Source organism: Polypterus senegalus, chromosome 16, assembly GCF_016835505.1.
Source record: "Polypterus senegalus isolate Bchr_013 chromosome 16, ASM1683550v1, whole genome shotgun sequence".
Taxonomy (NCBI): domain Eukaryota; kingdom Metazoa; phylum Chordata; class Cladistia; order Polypteriformes; family Polypteridae; genus Polypterus; species Polypterus senegalus.
Window position 1 is genome coordinate 53,081,917 of NC_053169.1, and position 21,110 is coordinate 53,103,026.

Below are 21,110 nucleotides of genomic sequence, written 5' to 3' on the forward strand. Positions count from 1 at the left end.
CCTGTTGTACAACAGCTGATGACCTGAAAGCTGTCAGATCAGTGGTGCCAGGAATCCTTAGGCTCCAAACGTTCATTGAGACATCTTGAATCCAATAAACCAGATTATAGAATTGTTTGATCGCCTACTGTTTGATGTAATGTTTGTCCGCATTATTTTAACGCGTGAAGCGGCCTTAGGATGCGTCTTTCTAGAAAGATCTCGCGTTAAGACTTCGACTTCACTTAGCTCGCTTACTTGGAGCCTTATTAATATCACAACATTCAAGCTCCACGAAAAATATGAAAACTTTCTATACGTTGTGATCATGTTATGCTTTTTAAAGCTTAATATGCCGTTAATAACGAGATTAGCAGAGTCTTGTTTACATATATCACTTGGTGGTTTCATTTCTTTACTTTCTCTGGCGACAGATGAACCCTAATAAACTACCTAACTAGCAACTTTAATAATGCATGGTTTAAGACAGCCGTAGGAAACTAATTAAGGGAGTACCCAGTGGTGCACGTAAATAACGGCAAGCTGTTGGTCACACGTTATTAATCACAGTAACTGGTGGCGTGGTGTTTTTTGTTTTTTTTTGTGCTTGTAGCAATACCGCATCGTTTGGACTCCTGTCAAGGCTAAAACTGGCAGTAAGTTCCCTCAGTATGATCGTTAATTTTAAAGTGGTAAGTTTACACTTGTAGCTAAATTTCGGGGTCTGTTTTTGTTGTTTTGATACAGAAATAGCCTAATTACATCAAAGGGGTAGCTAGTTTGAATAGGACTAACGAACTGATGATGGGTTGAACTGAAATATTTTACCGTTTGCTTCACAATATTTTCATATTTGCCACTATTGCATTTTAAAGTGGGGTGTTTATTTTCGCAGTTTATAATCCTCTGTTCTTGCAGCTTACATTGGATTTGAAGGGTTCATGTTTTTGTAATGTCAAAAATGGTGTTAAATATTGGTCTGAGTCTTGAAATGGCACATACTTTGTAAAACAATGTATTTCTTTTTAGAAGGTGAAAGGAGTCAAAAAGTAAACTTAAATTCCGCCATTTTAAAAGACTGGCTGTGCTCTTCACTTAGCTACTCATTTTTATTCACAGCACCATTTCAGTCCCATGGAGACCACCCTTGCTAAAGCGTGCAGGATGGGGATGGAGAAACTCGACCCTAGGGGCATGGATTTACCTCAGAATGTCATTGCCAAGTACCAGTTATTGACCTTATGTTGCACAGATGTCAATTATATAGCTTATTGCCTGATTTGACAAAACATGGCTTGTTTGGCATGGCTTGAAGACTATGCAAATGATCATATACCAAGCCTATGAGCTTTGAGACTGGAAGGATTTATTTCTTCTTGATGATGACTGGCTTATGAGCCGATTCAGACATTCAAGAGACATTCTCTTGAAACCATTTGCCGACTTTACTCTGACATTAGAAAGACTGCTTGAAATCGGGCTGCACATGTTAATGTATTTAGGTTTTAACAACCATTGGCTTTCTGGCAACAGAGTTCTACCAGAGGGTACTGGCTGACAGTTTAGGGATATCTCCAAGTTTCAGCCCCATTGTGTGCTCAGCTGGAGCCATAATCGCCTGGTGAGGTGCTAACTTCTATTTTTATATAGGTTGGTTGTACATGACAACATTTTAAAGAATTTGCAGCTTTTGTGTGTGGTTGTCCAAATGTAATTGGGGCAGTTGACAGCAATTCTATTGTAATAAGGGCACCTTGCCGGATTGAAGCCAATTTTGTTAATAGTAAACATTTTATATTCGATTTACACAAGTAAGCTTATGCCAAGATGAGTGACAGATGTGGCTTGTTGGCCTGGGTCATCCCATTATAAATTTATTTAGAAGAAAAGTATCATTGATCGGACAACTTGCTGAAGGTGTTTTAAATGTTGGCTGGTTTATTGGTATGAGAAGTGCCAAAACCTCGTGTTATGGCCTGTACTAGGTGAAATTGACAGTTTGCTCAGATGGTAGCTTATTGTGCTTTCCCCTATCCCTGAGTGCAGAGGGAGAGGTACATTCATGCAGTGTGGCACATATCCTAGGACTCGTCTAAGTGCAGGTGGGAGGCTGCTTTATCTGTCAGTGTGTCTGTAGCATTGTTAATCCCTGTAGTGTCTCCTGCACTGTTACTCTTTAACTCTTCATTAGTTAGCTACATAGTTGCAACACTTTCTGTCATTGGCAGTAAAGGCTGGCCGGACCTTGTCTCAAGTGTGACTCATTATGTCATGATGGAATTTTGCAATTGATATTTTATCCTGTAGCATAGGAAGTAGTCTGGGGCTGGTGCAGGTGAAGCATGAATGAATTTATTAAGCATATAATCATGTAGTTTTTGGCTTTCATGAGGTGCAAAAGTCAGATGTGTTTCAAAGTGTAGGTGCTTAGGAGCCCCATACACACTCTTGCTCTGTGAGACACCCAATATAAATGAATGTTCAGTCAAGTTGGGGAGCATGCACTGGTACAGCTTGTTGCTGCACCCACTACATGACGAAACAACTCCTCGTTTGCATCCCCTCCCAGGCAGACACGTGGTCCAGTCCCACCCTCTGGAAATGACGCTCTATCTGTTGCAGCCAGGTGTTACGTGGGCAACCCCTTGGGCTGGTCCACCCACTCTGGTCCCCAGTAATGAGGACCTTACGAGCCGGATCACCCTGGGGGAAACACTCCACATGGCCATAGTGTTGTAACTGATACTGTACCTCACAAGGTACGGGTCAAATGTGCCTCATTTGGGACTCGTGAGCAACCGCTCATTGGACACAGTCAAACCAACAGTACCCAAGGCATTTCCGGAGAGACAGTACTAAAGGAGTCCAGTCTGTCTCGGGTCACTGGATAGCAACCATATAGCAAGACAGACAGCACCAGGACTCTAAAGACTTGGACCTTCGTCCTTTTGCACAGATATCGGGAGTGCCACACACCCCTTTCCAGCGGCCTCATGACACCAACCCCAACACCGTTCTCCTAATCAGTCTACTGACCACATAGGAAGAGTCACCAGAGACATGAATGTCACTGCCAAAGTAAACCTCTCGACAAGGTTGATACTGTCTCCGCAAATGGGCACACTGCTGATGGCTGTTCCCAAGAGGTCATTAAAGGCTTGGATCTTGGTTTTTATCCAGGACACTTGGACTCCTTGCTCAGTCTCTCGAGCACCCCGATCAGAGCCTCCATCGACTTCACGAAGATCAGAGCCTCCATCGACTTCACGAAGATCACAGCATCTTCGGCAAAGTAAAAGATCCAAGAATCTTTCTTCACCAACAGATGCCTCACAGCCACTGGACCTTGCAACCTTGCCCAACACCCAGTCTATACAAGCATTGAACAGAGTAGGAGCAAGAACATGCCCCTGACGAACCCCAGAATCAACTGGGGAAAAACCACAGATGTTCTGCCTTCACTCTGCACAGTACTCACTGTACCAGTGTACAGGTCGGCCAGGATATCCAGCAACTTTTAGGGGATCCCACAAACCCTCACGATGTCCCACAGGGCAGCTCGATCAACTGAGTCGAACGCTTTTCGAAAATCGACAAAGGCTGCAAAGAAACTCTACTTCTGTTCGTGTTTGTGCTCCTTGAGAACCCTCAGTTCCAGGATGCGGTGGATAGACTTCTTAGGTGTAAAACCAGACTGTTCCGGTTGCACTGGTAGATGAGCAAGTAATCGCGGATCCAATTGAGGATGACCCTAGCAAGGACCTTACCCAGCAGTGTCCTTTTAATATGAATGAAAGCAAAACAAATTTCACTCTTGGCACCTATTAAAGCAGGGATTCAAACTTTTTTTTTAATCTGAGAATCTAATGTGTATGTTCTAGGACACACTAATACAGTTGCCACAGTTACAGTAGACACCAATAAACAAAAATTGGTCATATAATGAAAAATGTTTGTTTGTATTCAAGCATGTGCCTCACGAACACTTACTAAAGAGAAGTGAAAAGCAAGCATTGTTAAACCTTTAGTATTCAAAGCAGGGAACATTATTTCTGAAGTATATTACTGCCAGTGTAAGTACTTAGGAGCAGATTTGTGTGCAGGTGGAAAAATCATGAGGCGTTCATAAACTGAGCCAGAACTTTTTTACTTGACAATCTTTTGTAAATAGGTGTTTTCACTATACTTGTTGCTTACATAAGAGTATGTTTATTGATTTTCTGTTTATACCTAATTGGCAGCCGTAATTGAGTACTTCTGTGATATAAGAATAAAGCCCAGAACATAGTTGTGTTACTACTAGTGTGAAGTTCATCTGAGCTATTATACATCTGACATTCACATATTGTAATCTGGATTATGGTACATTACAAAAAGTGTTGATTTTATTGCAGATATGCATTTTAACAAATTAATTTGGGTGTAAGCAAGTGTAATGTAGGTGGAGGTTGTGTGCTTTGGCCTGATGCATGTTCAGGACTTCTTGTCTTTTGTTTAAACTGGCCAATACGTTTGAGTCTTCTCTTCCTAGCCAATAGTTCTGTGGTTAAATGATGTGCATTTTGACTTCAATCAACATGGAAAATACATTACAATATTAAATACAGAAGAGTCAGTCGGAAGTACCACAAACTAAGGAGTCAAAGGATTATCTACTGATTCCACAGCCCTGTGTGCATCTGTAAGGTCGTCGATTCTTGTGGTGGTGAACGGTGGTGTCATTTCTCAATTTCCCTGTGCTCTTTGATAATGGTACTGTATTTGTGTACCATTAGAAATAAGGCAATACTGTATTCCACTTTGTCAAATTTTGTGATACAAAATAGTGATGTCATACAAGGCCCTGTTTTGTATTACCACTGAAATGAAACTGTAAATGGAGAAACCCCTCTCACTGTGAGCAGGAGATTTAAAAATCTGACTGAAAACTCTGCACTTGCACTTTTTGGGGTGGTGTGGGGAGATTCACCATTTTGTGTAATGTGAATTTTTGGCATATAATAGACATTACTGCACTTGAAAGTGGGCTGGGACAGCAGCTTAAGTTTTTTTCTCTTTCTTGCGCGCACACTTAATTTTAGTTGCATTCTAAGAGCAATAAAGTTTCAACATTATTTCATAAAGTCACCACTGCATCCACAGTGTGTAACTAATGTGTAACTAAAACATAACTTGGAGCAGCAAACTGCAGTCACTATATAGCTGTGCTTAAGTTAAGATCTTGATGTACTTTTTGCTTATATGATTCAGATATAGGAGTACATTGCAGCATGAAGGGATTCTATAGCAGTGCATCTTACAACAGCAGCCCTTTAGCTTGATAGAATGAGAAATCATCTAAATTCCTAGTGTTTGCTGTTCTAGTTAAAATAACACCCTGAAACCAATTTGGGGATTGGTGAGTTTTTATAATAAAATCCCTAACCCCCTATCATTTTACCAAGAAAGAACGGATTATGCAAAATGTATTAACTATAATCATTTGACAGCAGTTTCACAGCAAACCTAGCAATGGTATCGCCCACAGAAACAAAAAAAGCTCTTGCCCTATTATAATAGCTTTAGCAACCGCAAATACATTCCACAGCATTGTTGCAGCAACATCTAATTTCAGAGTATTGTCTGGACTATTATAGGTTAGTGTGCTTTACTGTATGGAAGACGTACAGTATGCCATCTCAGCTTTCGTTTCCTGTAATAAAGATAATCCTAAGTAGTGGGTAGGCCTGGGTAAATTTTGATAGTTTATTTAAACTATTCAGTATCTAATCTCTCGATCAATACCGTGAAGATGTTTATTTTTAGTTTGAGTCTGATCCAGTAGAGGACACTAATGTGCTTTTTTTAAATGGAAAAATAGGCTTTACTACCTTGCATTAAATGATGTGTTGTCCTCAACGGAAGTAGTTAGCAGTACACCTTACTTATCTGCCATCTTACCTGCTCAAGTTCCAGTAAATTCCTCCAAACTCATTAGATGGTACTTCATCCTACTGTTAAGGCAACTGTAATTCAAAGCTTAAAAAATGGAAAGTTCTTGAAGGGCCAAGCCAGTCATCCGATTGAGTATGGCTTCCATATTCTGAAGAGGAAAAATTTAAGAGGGGGCAAGCCCCTGAAACAAGCAGTAGCTAAGATCACTATATTAGAGATTTGGCAGAGAGATCCTCCGCACCTGGTTATGTCTATCAATCATAGATGTTGCAGTCATTGCCTACAAGGGATATGTGACGAAGTCCTAAATCTGGCTGCTATAATAGATTTGCAATTGTCCCATACATTACTGTGCCCTGAAATGGGGGACCATTTAGAAAAGGTGTTGTCATGCTATGACCAAAATGTATGCAAATACTCAACTCTGCAATGTGCACTTTAATAACATCTGAATTGTTTGATTTGTGGTTTTTAAACTGGAGCATAGGGATAAATTGATGAAAAATAAGTTTGCCCCAAACATTATTGGGGTGGGGACACTATGTCTATGGTAATAAGGAGTCTACCTGTACAGCAGTTTTTCAATTGGAGAAAGTTTTAAAGAAGAATTTAAAATTCCAGTTAAATAGGCTTGTTGGCTTAAAGGAAAAATGTAATCCTGGTAAAGATGTTGTGCCCACGTGCCACCTTTTTATAACCATTTGAACTGTGTATTTGTCATACAGTGGGTTTTGGCAAGAAACAATTACTGCGTGGTCAAAATTGTAATACTATATTTATAGTTGCACCTTCTGAATTGGGAATGTTTAGCTCATAAACTGGATTAAAAAAAAAAAAACTGAATAAATGTAGTAAATGTGTATTTTTACAATGAAAGCTGTAGTGCAATTGTTGGGTGCCATGTGTATTTAAGCAGTGTACAACTATCTAATGTATCAGTGTATGGTTTTTTTAGACATGGTAAACTTTTTTAACTAATTGTCTGAGAAATGCATTACAAAAATTTGAACATTTATAACAGCTTGTAGTTAAGAGAGGCATTTTATTTTCTGTTTTGACCTACAAATTGAGATTCATTATTGTGCAGACAATCAAATCTTTTTCAACACATTTTATCTCCCAGAAAGGGCTTCAACCAGGATCTTTTCATTTTGGCAACCATTTTTCAAAAATCTGATTGTTAGAAAGAATGTTTATTTTAAATATGATGGTTTCCACATTCCTATAGGGGGTGTGTATGGTTCTCCCATTTCCTGAATATTACTCTTGCTTATATTCGTAAACTAGCAGAATACCCGTACTTCGTAGCGGAGAAGTAGTGTGTTAAAGAAGTTATGAAAAAGAAAAGGAAAAATTTTAAAAATAACTTAACGAGATTGTCAATGTAACCTTTTGTAAGTGCCTGGAGGATTCAGTGTGGAGAAACTGTAGAGAGAGCGTGTGTATTAACTTGTGGATTTTTCTGTGAGTATTTGGTGGCAGCATCAGTTGCTTCCGTAACACTGCGTTTGCGTTAGCTGCGGAGCTCAGCTCAGAGCAAAATGAGGTGAATGGGAGGGGAGATGATGACATGACTCCTCACCCGCCTTAACTGTCAATCCCCCACAAACAGTCTCTCGGAATTTACATAAGCACAGCCCTTTACCTGCAATTTTAACTTGGTTACAAAGTGATCAAAACTCTCATTTATATCCTGCGTCCTCATTAAACTTGTATCCCGCATTACCCGTGGGCATGACAAACACCAGCGGCAGCCTGTCTATGAACTTAATTTAAACTTTAGGTTTACACCGTGCTTTGTTTCCGAAGTAGCAGCACTCATGAATATGGTAGTATATGTCACTCACTCACTACTTATTGTTTCGCTGCCTTAATTAATATAATGCTCGTTTTCTTCAGCGCTTTTTGGAGGTCTTCCTTGTTTTCTACGCGCTGCGTTGACAGCCAGTTCACGTGATTACGTGGGAGGCGTGATGCCACACGAAACCCCACCCCCCATGGCTTTCGAGCTCGACTCCATTACAGTAAATGGAGAAAAATACCGTCCAGTTATGACCATTACACGTAGAATTTCAAAATGAAACCTGCCCAACTTTTGTGAGTAAGCTGTAAGGAATGAGCCTGCCAAATTTCAGCCTTCTACCCACACGGGAACTTGGAGAATTAGTGATGAGTCAGTGAGTCACTCAGTCAGTGAAGGCTTTGCCTTTTATTAGTATACATTATTTTCAGATGCAGTTTTATTGTCATTTATTAAACAAAACTGCTTTATTTTGAGGAAATTGCTGCCTAAGAATCTTGCACAAGCTGTGGCGTCTAGCTGCATTACTTGTGGGTGACTAGAGGGTGGAGAAATCAATATAGTATGATGCAATATTTCTCATGACACTAAACACAAATTGACTTTCCATTTTTGGTTCATGCCTAATACATCACAATACTTAAAACCTGTAGATGTCAGTCTAACATTTGTTTGCTTTTGCTTAAATATGCCTCCAACACCGATCTAAAGCTTTCACATGTCTAAGTGAACATTTTTAGACAAGTTTTAAGGCGTTTGTTTTCATGGTTTAACAAATTCTCTTGACTAGGTTTTATAAATATATCTATCCATCCTCTTCCTCTTATCTGAGATCGAGTCGCAGGGGCAGCAGCTTGAGCAGAGATACCCAGACTTCCCTCTCCCCGGCTACTTCTAGCTCTTCTGGGGGAATCCCGAGGTGTTCTCAGGCCAGCTGGGAGACACCCCCACCAGCGTGTTCTGGGTGTTCCCCAGGGGGCCTCCTCCCGGTTAGAAGTGCCCGGAACCCCTCACCAGGGAGGCGTCAAGGAGGCATTCTGATTGGATGCCCAAGCCACATCATCGGACACCTCTTGATGTGTAGTTGCAGTTGCTCTACTCTGAGCCCCTTCTGGATGACTGAGCTTCTCACCCTATCTTTAAGGGAAAGCCCAGATACCCTGCGGCGGAAACTCATTTCGACCCCTTGTATTTGCGATCTTGTGTTTTCGGTCACTAACCATAGCTCATGACCCATAGGTGAGGGTAGGAACGTTGATCGACTGGTAAATTGAGAGCTTTTCCTTACAGCTTAGCTCCTTCGTCACCACAACAGACTGATGCAGAGCCCACATTGCTGCGGATGCCATACTAATCCACCTGTTGATCTCGTGCTCTGTTCTTCCCTCACTCATGAACAAGACCCCGTGATACTTGAACTCATCCGCTTGGGGCAGGATCTCGCTCCCAACCCTGAGAGGGCACTCCACCATTTTCTGGCCTGAGGGCCATGGTCTAGGATTTGGAAGTGCCGATTCCCATCCCAGCCGCTTCACTCTCGGCTGCGAACTGATCCAGTGATAGCTGAAGCTCACAGCCTGATGAAGCAAACAGGACAATATCTGCAAAAAGCAGTGACCCAATCCTGAGTCCACCAAACCAGATCCCCTCCATGCCCTGCCTGTGCCTAAAAATTCTGTCCAGAAGTTATGAACAGAATCGGTGACAAAGGGCAGCCCTGAAGTCGTCCAACTCTCACTGGAAACAGGTTTGACTTACTGCCAGGAATGTGGGCTAAGCTCTGACACCAGTTGTACAGGGACCTAACGGCCCTTATCAGGGGGTCTGGTACCCCATATTCCTGGAGCACCCCCACATACAGGATTCCCCCAGGGACATGGTCCAAGTCCACAAAACACATGTAGACTGGTTGGGCAAACTCCCATGCACCCTCCAAGACCCTGCTAAGGGTATATAGCTGGTCCACTGTTCTGTGTCCAGAACACAAACCACACTTGAACCTCGGATTCAGGAGAAACAACTATCTGATGGACCCTCTGTCCCAGGACCCCCAAATAGACTTTTCCAGGGAGGCTGAGGAGTGTGTAATTTTTAAATGTTAAATATAAAATGCTTCAATTAGAACAAAGTAATGTAAATTGCTGTTGGAAAATACCAAGCTTCTCTTTCTGCTCCATCCGAGACTTTGTTCCATCTCTGTCTTCATGTGTGGTGTGGGTTTTTTGTTTTTTTTTTTTCTCCTCCTGCACTACAAAGATGTGTGTTAGGTTAATTGGTAGCTATAAGTGGATTGTAATTTATTGGTGCTCTGGCTGGGGTTGTTGCCAGCTCTACAGTTGATTTTGCCATAACTGCCTCTGTTTCCCAGGGTAGCTGACTTGATTTGAGCTGGTTAAGAGAATAAATGTATAGAGGGCACATTTTAAAAGGGCCCAATTCTAAAGAAAACTCTGAAAGCCATATTGTTGCTGACTGGAGCCTCTCAATCGCAGGGTTTTTTTTGTGTGTGGGGAACCCAGCATCACACCTAGCCTTGGCTCTACTTTCACCACTCGCACAGAGACCCTAAACAGAATATGAACTAATAAAGCTGTATATTTAAATGAAACAAATATAAGCAACAGACATACAACCCTCTTTTTCCCCATGTGACTATTTTAACTACCAACACAAACTTTTAGCAATAAACACTCGCAGCAAAGTCCTTAACATCGTCCAGATGCAGCAGTAATGGATGAAATGGAATGAAGGAAAAGTGACAGTACAGGGATCAGCTTTCTGTAAGTAATACATCAACCAGTCCTATTAGACCTGATGCAGTGGGGAGTGCTTCCTCCACCAAGCACGATGACCATTCCAACACTACATTTTCTTGAGCAGTAAGTAACTCTTAAGTGCCAATGAATGTAGTCCAATGGCAGACCACTGTAGTTATTACATTAAGTGGTTGTGTGTGTGGGTTTTTTGTCATTATGTTTACACCTAAAAAGGAAAATGACGGGTGGTAAACTCCATACTTCGAAGGCATTTGTTCAGGTTGCCATTGCTATGAAAATGCAGACTGTTCATAATCATTGGCATCTTTCAACTTTTCTGAGAGGTTGAGGCAGCAGCTTGATGTATTTTAGCATACAAATCCTAGTTGTGTAATCTGACATCCTCAAGGCAACAAAATCCAGCACTTACATTCCTTAGGTTTGATATGCTTTCCAACTAGAAGTTTATCATATGTTGCAATCCTATTTTGGTTTTGTTACATTTAACAGAATATCCTCTGGTTTTGTTACTTGCCTTTAACTGTATTTTTGTTTTTTTGTTTTTTTTAAATTTGCTGATTAATGGTATCTGTTAAAGCATAAATGTTAAATCCAAAAATGGAAGCAAAATTTAAGAAAATAAATGGATTGGGCAGTATTAGTGGTTTTGAATGCGTGTTTTGGGGTGGGTTTTTTTACTTGATATCCACCATTGCCTGTTTGCAGTTTGTTCAACAGCTAGTTGCCTTTTTTGTCTGTGTACTAATACTGCTCATTCATCCAGTTTTATATTGCCATCTCTTTTCCACAGAGTAGAGCAGTGTGTCATTTTGACTGATGGATGGCTGGTTTGCTGATTATGTGCCTAATGTTTGGCAGCTGGTTGTTAACCTTAATCTCTAACATAATGATTGCCTGGATAAACACTTTACACATCCCCAGTACAGACATGAGTGTAATTATTGGCATTGTCTGCCGTTGTAGCACAGATTGGACAAAAAAATATGCACTTACAAAGTATATGTTGAAGAATGAAAAGGCCATTTTCTTCCTCCTGAACAGCCGGGTAGCAGCCTATCACTGTCTCTTGTTCATATGCTCACTTGCTCCACATGATCTTTTATGCCAGCTTTAACTGAAAGAGATGGGGGGGGATTATATCTGTTCCCTTAGTTGCTATAGCAAAAGCCAGACAAGTAGTGGAGTGCAGCAATCCTACCGCTGCCTTGGTAACCAGAAGGAAAAAGGGGGGCGCAGATGTATACAGTGCAGTAGACTAGAAGGTCGCTTGAGCAGGCTGAAGGACCGAACCAGAGTGGAGAAGAAAAAAAATCTTTAAATGCAATACTTTGGATACGTTAAATGCATAAACAGTTTTCATGGATGTTAGACATCAGCCTTTTTGGACATTAAAAGACAAATGGGTGGTGATGGAAAGGGGAGAAAAGATTTATTGGAGGTAAAAATGATTTCTTACATAAATTTACATGTCCAAGAAGATGGTGGATTTAGCAGTTAAGGGTGGCATTAGTTTGGTCTGAATACCTGCAATAGAAATAAGGGTGTTTTGATAAATTGAGAATGAATTGATATATGATAGCATAGATGACCTCTGAGGACTAGTGAAGGTCTACTAATGGTGCCACAAGGTGGTTTTTGTTGGCCGTCTGCGCTTTTAGAGATGCAATTAATCAAGTTAACAGGGACCTTAGGTAGCTGTGGTCTGAGTATTAACAATGGATATTGGCTTGTGTAGCGAGTACTGTTGTGTGTGGGGTGGTTTTTTTTTTTAATAAAAGATCACTCCTGCTGGCTCCAAGCGCATGTATTTTGCTTTTTTAATAATTCACATATTCTTCATGCTGTGTCATTCTTACTCACTATTTTTCACAGTGGAACAGAAACGAGTATGCAAAATTGTCAGAAGTGGCCTTGTGTGTCACTTTCTATAATTTATTTATTTTATTTATGAAAGACTTTGCATGTTTTGAACTTGTAAGTTTTCTCTCCTTTGCAGTAATACTTTTAATGTTCTTTATTAACGGAGTAGTCAGTCATGTAATTTTACATAGTATCTCGGAGATGTTACCTTTTTTTAAATGTAGATGACAATGTGTTTCGGTTAGTTTTGAAGTAGATGTCCCTGCACGTGGGGTTTTTTTTTTTTCTCTGATCATTATCTTTAATGTGGTATAACTAAAATGTCATCTAGAAGAATGGCACAATACTATTTAGGTGGACTAAAGTTGCCACTGGCAAATTGTTTTGGTGTGTGGATTTATGTTAATATATTTACACACAATACAGTGACAGTGGGCACAAAACTGAAGAAGGTACTCTAGGCAATCGTACTTGTCAGGTGCCAATCTTTTCTGCTTAATAACCTTTGAAAAATGCCAGAATTTTTGAGCCTTAAACTGATTCACATTAGAAATTCTGGAAACCGTGATCTTATTGTGGAAAATTTGCTTGCAGTTTTTAGAGAACAAGTCAAAGATGAGCTATTTTATGAGATATAAATTGTATGGCATGCTCAACACAACATATTGTTAATCTTACAAGCAACCACTCTTTTGAACTTGTTAAACATTACATTTTACATGTGAGTGAAATAGGCAAACATGAAATGGCATTTTACCATTCACTTTTATTAAGACTTTCCATACAACTAAATAGTTTTAGATAACTTTGCTGAACTAGCCTTCTATGCATATGCTATTGATATGTGAACATTTTTATTCTGCCGTATAAAGTGAGTAATGTAGTTTTAGCTAAATGAGACTAGGTATAGTTTCAAAACCATCGGTTTTATGCATTTTATTACATGATATTGTGTAAGATGCATGAAAACCAAATCAATTGATCTTTTAAAATTAACGAAGCTAAGGCCAATTTTTGCCGCCTTAAGAATTCTGCCCCTTACCCCTATGGCCTTAACCTGACGTAAACAGGTTAGGTTTAATGAGTGGAAGGATAAGTGGAATTCTTACAGTAGATATGCAGTTGATATCCAAGTCTTACTACCTCTTTTGAAATTTCTGCTTTTACTGTAAAGAATTAAATCAAGGTGTGTTTGTGTTTTTTTAATGAGTGTGCACACCAGTTAAGTGGAATGTAGCTTTGTTCAGATGGTAACCAGTCTTATTTCATCTCTTGTAAAGTTAAAATTTATCTTTGAACCTGAGTTTATTGCCCCTTAAGTCATATCTGGATAGTTAGGTTTAACTAAGTTTTCCCTTATTTCAGTTTTCCTTTTGAGCTGTTGGGATCTTCACATTAACTATTCAACTCAATAGTGTGCACTGGATTTTCATGAACTTTTGTGTGAATAATTGCAGATTCTTTTTACTAATGCTCAGGGTGATTTCAGCAAGGTATCAAGTTCCCTGATCAGTGAAGTAATACATTAGCTAATGGCAATAGGACTCTTGACGGGTTTAAATAAATACTCAAGTAAGTCATTGTCGTTAGATGTTTCAAATAATCGAATGCTCATGGTTCTGGCATCAATCTGGCTTGCATCAGTTAAGCACTATTCCTTGCTATAAGTGTGTTTTAAATGCATCTGCATTGATAATTCAGAAAAATCAAATGCCTAATGGTCTGCCTTGATGCTTACAGTAAAAATTCCATTTTTGATGGCTAACCCTGTGGGAGAACAAAGCAGGCAGAAATTTAAAGTCTTCGGCATCTTTGTGCTCCTCGTTAAGTTTACTTCTCAGTGTCACAGAAAAATATAAACTTCCCTGGCGTGAAATGTATAGCCATTTTCTGGGTTTCATAGTGTTTGGTGTTTTTTATTCAAGTATAAGTACAAACATTGATAAAGCCTAAATACTGTGAGGATAGTAGGCATGAGACAGTATACATATTCCACAGTACTCAAGACTGACCTTACTGTGCTTTTCTGGGCTTTCTGTGACCATCAAAGGGCTTACAGATATACTCCACTGGCAAGAGTTACGGCAGAAAAATGGTGACTATTATAACCTGAGGGTTATGTTCTCTGTAGTTTTAAACTACTTCAACCTACAACTGGCACACTTGCCTCCTCTACTGGAGTCGGGTCGTGTGAATGCCATGCCTCCATCTGTAATAAAATTAAAGATCTAAATAATTCAACCAATACATCAATGATCCATTTCTTTCCTTGTCTTCCCTCTCCATTCAGCTCCTTTAGTCAATTTTCACCAGTCACGTCTGGTCTGCATTTGTTAATGTACTGGATCCCATCCCCACCATATTTAAGTCCTGCCTTCATGCCATAATCCTGACTGTTAAAACCGCAGTAAATACATTCCTTAATACTGGGTTTGTGCCAGCATCTCTTAAAATTGCTTCTGTAACCCCCAATGTTAGTCTGGTCTTGATGCGAACAGTCTTAATTTTTTGTACTTATTTCTCAATTACCTTTTCTGTCAAAAGTTATTGAACATGTGGTAGCCTCCCATCTCGCCAGTTACTAATTTGATGGAACCGTATTTAGTCTAGTTTTAGAGCACATTACAGATATGAAACTGCTCTACTTCGGGTAACTAATTTGCTTATGGTGGTAGACTCTGGAAAAACCAACATTAATTCTGTTACACCTTGGTGCAGCATTTGACACTGTGTGCATTTCTGACACAGCCCTTCAGTGGTTTACATCCTAGCTGACTAATGGGCAAGAGTTTTTTTAGACTTGGCAGCACCAGGGCTACTCAGTGCCAGTCACTCAAGGAGTTCCTTGGGGCCCTGTCCTTTGCTCTCTGCTTTTCTATATTTATATGCTTCCCCTAGGCCATATTAGTAGCTTTGGGATTTTTTTATTTTTTTTTTTATGCAGATTATGCTCTACTCTATCTTAATATTAAAAGTGAAACTTCATCAGAGCTTTCATAGCTCACAAATTTTCTCAGTGAAATCAAAGTGGATTAAAGTTAAATGTCATCAAAACCAAATTCCTGAAAATTGTCTGCTTTGTATATCTTATCTGTTCTAGTGTTCTATGTAGAAAACATTTTTATCCAATGTTTCATATACGTGACTGTTGCTTCTGTGACTCTGAAGCACCTTGAGCATTGATTGGAAAGGCACTATATAAATGTAGTGTTGCAATTCATATTGTAGTTCAAGATTCATAATGGTATATTTCCACTAAGAAACTTGCAGGGTTATTACTTGTCATATTTGACATTTATAAATCCACTTCACAAAATATGAATCTGTGTGCAAATACACAGGTGTGTGTGGGTTTTTTGTTTTTAAATTAAATATTGTAATGAAGAGATGGGAAGACTGAGACACACACCAAGTGATTAAGCTGAAGAACCGGTATGTTTTTCATTTTAACAATGAAAAGTTGTATTCTGAGAAGCAGTAACTCCTCCTAATACAGCCTTTAAGTGCTTTATAAAATAGCAGACATTAACTCGCAGCTAGCCACAACTGTTCCTGCATTGTTCCTTAGGAGCTCCTTGTGCAGCATGAGCAGTCGGCTTCCTCTGTTGTACACTGTCTCTCAACAGTGCATCCAAGACCATTCTCATGTGGAGGGGCTGTCACTTATCTAATGCTCTGACAAGACTCTGCTGCATTCTTGAGCCTTTGTAGTATTTTAATGTGCATTGTGAATAAACTCAGGACTTGTAGAATGCAGTAACTTAAATGTTTATCACAAGCAAAAGACCCTACCAACGTGTAATATAAAATTATTCCATTGTTAAAAAAAAATTTTTTTTAAACACCTGTGTTAACATCGAACAAGGTTCCAACAATCGCTGTCCTTTAAATTTCCTGGTTGAATGTCTTATTGACCCATTGGTGTGGGACCAGACTGAATCTACATGGAACAGGTTTCCTTTTATGAAAAAAAAAAAAAATGCTTTTAAGGGAATATCAACACTTTAGATGACGTTGAGACACCTCTACTATGACAATATTCGCTGGGTACAGACCTAGCAGGGATAGACACGTGATTTGACCTGAATAGCAATCATTAGGATTTTGGCTGCTTTGTTTCAACCCTGCTAGAGAACTACTGTTGACAGCAGTGCAATATCCAATGGTCTATCATTTAACTTTACTATAATCTAGCTATATTTCTAATTAGGTATCAGTTATGTCAGCAGCTTATGCGAGTTGCTGTAACTGTAGCTTGTGGCTCGGTTAATATTTGAATATGTCACAAGGGCTGTTAAAATGTGGTCAGTTTGTGCTTTTCTGGTCCCAATAGAGTTAAAATTGAATCCAAACCAATGGATACAGTGGTCCATGTTGCTTGTCGGTATGTGACAATTTTGTTTATATACAAAACCTTTGTTCCCAGTCCACTTTCATGTATGACGATGTCTATTTACTTCCTAATATGTAATAGTTCTACCACGTATAGTCAGTATGGCATATATGATACTTCTAGTTTTTGTGTGTGTGTGTGTGGCAGTAGAACTTGACTTGGAGTTAATGAAAACTAAAATCAAAACTGAAAATTCATAAACTGAAAAAATTAACCCAAATGAAAAATTATTAAAGTAGCTAGAAAAACTAACTGAAATAAAAATGTTTTTAAGTTTTTGAATGAATATTCTTGCCATTAGTATTTTAACCATTGTAACTTTACTCTAAAACAGAGAATATCCACCACAAGCCACCCTCATTTATCCAGTGCATGATGGCTGGTGATGGAGGGGTGGGTGTTCACACAGCATTTGCGGTGACAGAGCAGGCTGAATGTGGGTGCGTAAAGCGTGTGAAATAGAAGGTGATTTACGTGCCTCCTTTTGCTCTTGTATATCAAGATGTAATTCAAATGTCTGAAATTGGAGTGTGCTAGTCAACGATGTTTACCATATAAATCATAAGTAATGTTTCAGTTTTTTTGGGCGAGTGCTTTTTGTTGTTAAATCACCTGCCACTTTGCAGAAGAGATTTTTTTACTTTCTCATACGAAAGTATAGTAATCATGCAAAAATTTGGCATAGATTTTCATGAATCTTAACATTCTAGAATTTGTGTGTAAACACAATAACCAACACAAGATAGATGGGAATTTTGGGTATGTTATAACAAAATTGTAACTTTTTGGGCCAAATCAACTCAGTGGTATATTGCCTGAACTTTTTTGTGCAGCTGCGGAGTTTGATTTACTCAGCTGTACTTTTATAATCAATTGATTTGATTTGTTCTTTAATGTACATAATATAAAAATCATTGTCTTGCGGTTTACTCCTCAAATATCCATCCTCGTATTGAAGTGTATGAGAGAGTCTAGGGGAGACCACTCCCAGTTTTTTTTTTAAATTAAACGACCCTGATCGAGAGACTTCAAACAAGATCAGCATATTGTTACTAACCAATCCACTTTTGCTCTAAAAATGTTTAACAAAGCGATACAAACTTTGTAAAATTCCTGAGTTGGCAACGTCTGTACGAACTAAAGGTAGATCTGCAAAGTCTGAGAAATTAAACCTACTAATGTGTTTTTTTGTATTTTTTTTTTTTTAAGTTCACATTCACAACTTTACATACCTGATATTGTGAAAATTTAATTCCGTAGCAGAATTTAACATTTTGCCCCCCTTTTTTCCCTCTCTCAAAATAATTCTTTTAACATCAGCTATATCATATTGCATACCAGGGATTTTTCCTGCCTTGCATCCAAACCTGCTGGGGTAGGCTCCAGGTTTCCTGCAATCCTACTCTGGATAAACCGGTTTAGATAATGTGTATATATTGTTAATCTCGGATGCTGGCTCTGGTTTTGTGTCCATCCATCTCTGCTCATTAAGAATTTAACATTCTTGGACATTGGCTACTCAAGTCTCACCACACCTAACCTTCACACTACATGCTTGTTTTGAGCTGTTTTCCTCAATACAGTAGGTGGAGTCTGCACACTGATTCAAGCCTAAGAGCCCTGTTCTTCCTAAGCCCCCATGATTTTCATGATCACACCTGTCAAAACACAGTAGATTCTGTTTTCTGATGTCTTTTTCTGGCCTGCAGGTGGCAAAATTTAGTATGTGCCTGAGATGGAATCAGAGACCAATATGGCTGGTAGAAAAATAAAGCCCAGTATGGGAGATTTTTGAATGAAATATTGAAGACATTCATTTTAAGCACATTGTCTTGGAGCAAGATATGTTGTGTGCTGTAGACATTTTGAGTAAAAAACCCTCAAACCTTACAATTTAGCTGAATTTTATTACAAATTGGCTCATTCTGGGCAATAAAAGAAAGATGTGCTAGCAGTCCGTGCACATTTGTTCAGCACAAATGATTATTATTATAATAATAAATCTTGGGTCGAGACGTGATTGTCTCAGAAAGATACTTTGACATCCTGCGAGACTAGACTTTACAACCTTTTGAAGCAAGACCTTTGAGATGGTGACTTGCATGTCCCACCCTACTTACAAACAATTTTAAAAGAAAAAATGAAGGGGTCTTCAAGAGCAAGTCAAAGTAATTCAAAAAGTTAATTGGGAGCAAAAATAGGTAACTAATTAAAAGTATTTGAATGCAAACCTGCAGCCACCCACGGCTGGAGTTGGGGATTCCATCCCCAGAGATGCATTTTCTATCCATCTCTGAATGGTAGGGCTAGTGTTGCGCTTTTTTTTTTTTTTTTTTTCCCCCACTTTCTCTCGCTCTCCAGAGCAGGAGTTGCATTGTTTGTATTTGTTAATCTGCTCTTTGACTTGATGACCATTTTTTTTCAGAATATTTTTATTTGCCATTTTGCAGTACAAAAGTTACCTGTTTTCTTGTCATGAAAAAAGATAAAATTTGCTGTTATCTGGGGTAAGACAGGCATTTATTAATTGATGCATAATTATCTAAGAAGTCAACGTTTAAAATTGCTGATAGTGTTCCTCAAAAAAATGCCCTGCAAGGTCTTAGCCTTCTGATCGACCTGTCACCCAAAGTGCACTTGCTTAGAGGTGTTCAAACACACAAATCTCATGATCCACCTCGCCCATTGCTTTGATTTTTTTTCTTCAGTTTGTGCAGAGTACATGTACGTTTCAGTCTTCCGAATGGCATTGAATTTCATTTTATATTTAAGTTATTAATGTGTTTGGTTTTTTAATGAGGTTGCCCATGTACACAACGTGATCATTTGACAACTGCTTTATAACCATGTATCCATTTAATAACAAACAAATGTCCTGAAGTTTCTTGATTTTACACATTCCCTAAACAGTTATCTGCGAGTTTTATAAGAAATACAGTGATCTTTGTAAATTGAAAATGTGTGGTTAACCCGCACTTTTAAGGTTCTGCAGTATCTAGTGCTTCGGAAGACTTTTTCAGGGCTTGATCTTTGCCGTTGGAGCACCCCTAGATGGAAGTCAATCGGGGAAGCGTTTTTCTCCTCCTAAAACTTTACCAGTTTTCCATTTAAGCAAATATATAGTTATCAATTTAAGTATATATGTGTTTAATTTTCCACACAGATCTGTATTATGTTAAGTGCTTCGTAACACTAGCATAGGACACAAGGCAGGAACAAGCCCTGGGCAGTGTGCCAGTCCATCGCAGAGCCCAGTTCATCTAATCTGCATGTCTTTGCACAGTGGGAGGAATCTGGTACACCTGGAGGACACCCACACAGACAAGGGGAGAACTTTCGGATGGCAAACCTGGTCACCTTACTGTATACCTAATACTGTAGTACTAGGGTGTTATATACTGTGTTAGCCATTATGAATAGGGTGAGAAGTCCAAGCAAAATGACACCTTTTATTGGCTGGAATATTATCAATACATATCTCATCTTGCCCGAAGGGGCCCGAGTTGCCCTTGCATATTGTAATCTGCTCACTTAGCCAATATAAGGTGTCATTTTTTTGCTGGACTTCTCACTACATACCTAATACTGCAAGTTAAAATAAAGCCATTTATTACTCTACAGTTTATTCTCCACCTTAACATTCTAAGAATTAAAATCTCTTGTAATATTCGCCATACTGTCAACTAAAGGCATTTATTTCATGTGTATAAAAGTTCTGGCTTTGAGAAATTCTCTCCATGATGACTGCCATATTAGAAGGCCTCTATCGGGCCTTTGTTTGCTATTTTATTAAATGTAAATGGTCTTGCTAAGTTAATTGTCATTCTCTACAAAAACAATATTTAAGTAATGCTTTTTTTATATAGTTTTGTATAGTTACAAAAGTTCCGTGAAAGTTACAAATGTTAGGGCCTTTTTGTAACCTAAAAAAGGGGCACATCGGTCTTTTTTAACCTACTCTGTACTCCCCTGTTTGACCTATGAGCCATCCACTGCCTGCTTTTATGTTCTTGGTTTACTCCCTGGCTTTAGAACCAAGTGAAATACTAATCTGAACTACTCGCCCTCGTGTGTGTGACACGCGCGCACACACACATTGTCAGATGTCTTTACAAAATAGTCTTACAAAATAAGTATTTACGTGTGTACACAGTCCCTGCCACATTTATTGGCATCCCAGATTAAAATGGGTAAAGGTTAATTACCTTAATCTTGCACTGAAACTGAATAAAATCCAACTTTTACTGAATTAAATTATTTTGAGAAACAAATTCCTCCTCCTTAAGAGAATTTCTAATGAAATCACACTTGATACTTTTTACAACCTCCCTTTGCCAATAAAACGGCCGAGTCTTCTCCTGCAAGG

General features: G+C 39.0%; 1 protein-coding gene across 2 annotated transcripts in view; it reads left to right on the forward strand.

The window, feature by feature from the left end:
* ggps1 (geranylgeranyl diphosphate synthase 1) overlaps positions 1–21,110 on the forward strand; it is a 49,898-nt gene that overhangs the window by 428 nt on the left and 28,360 nt on the right. The window lies entirely within an intron of this gene.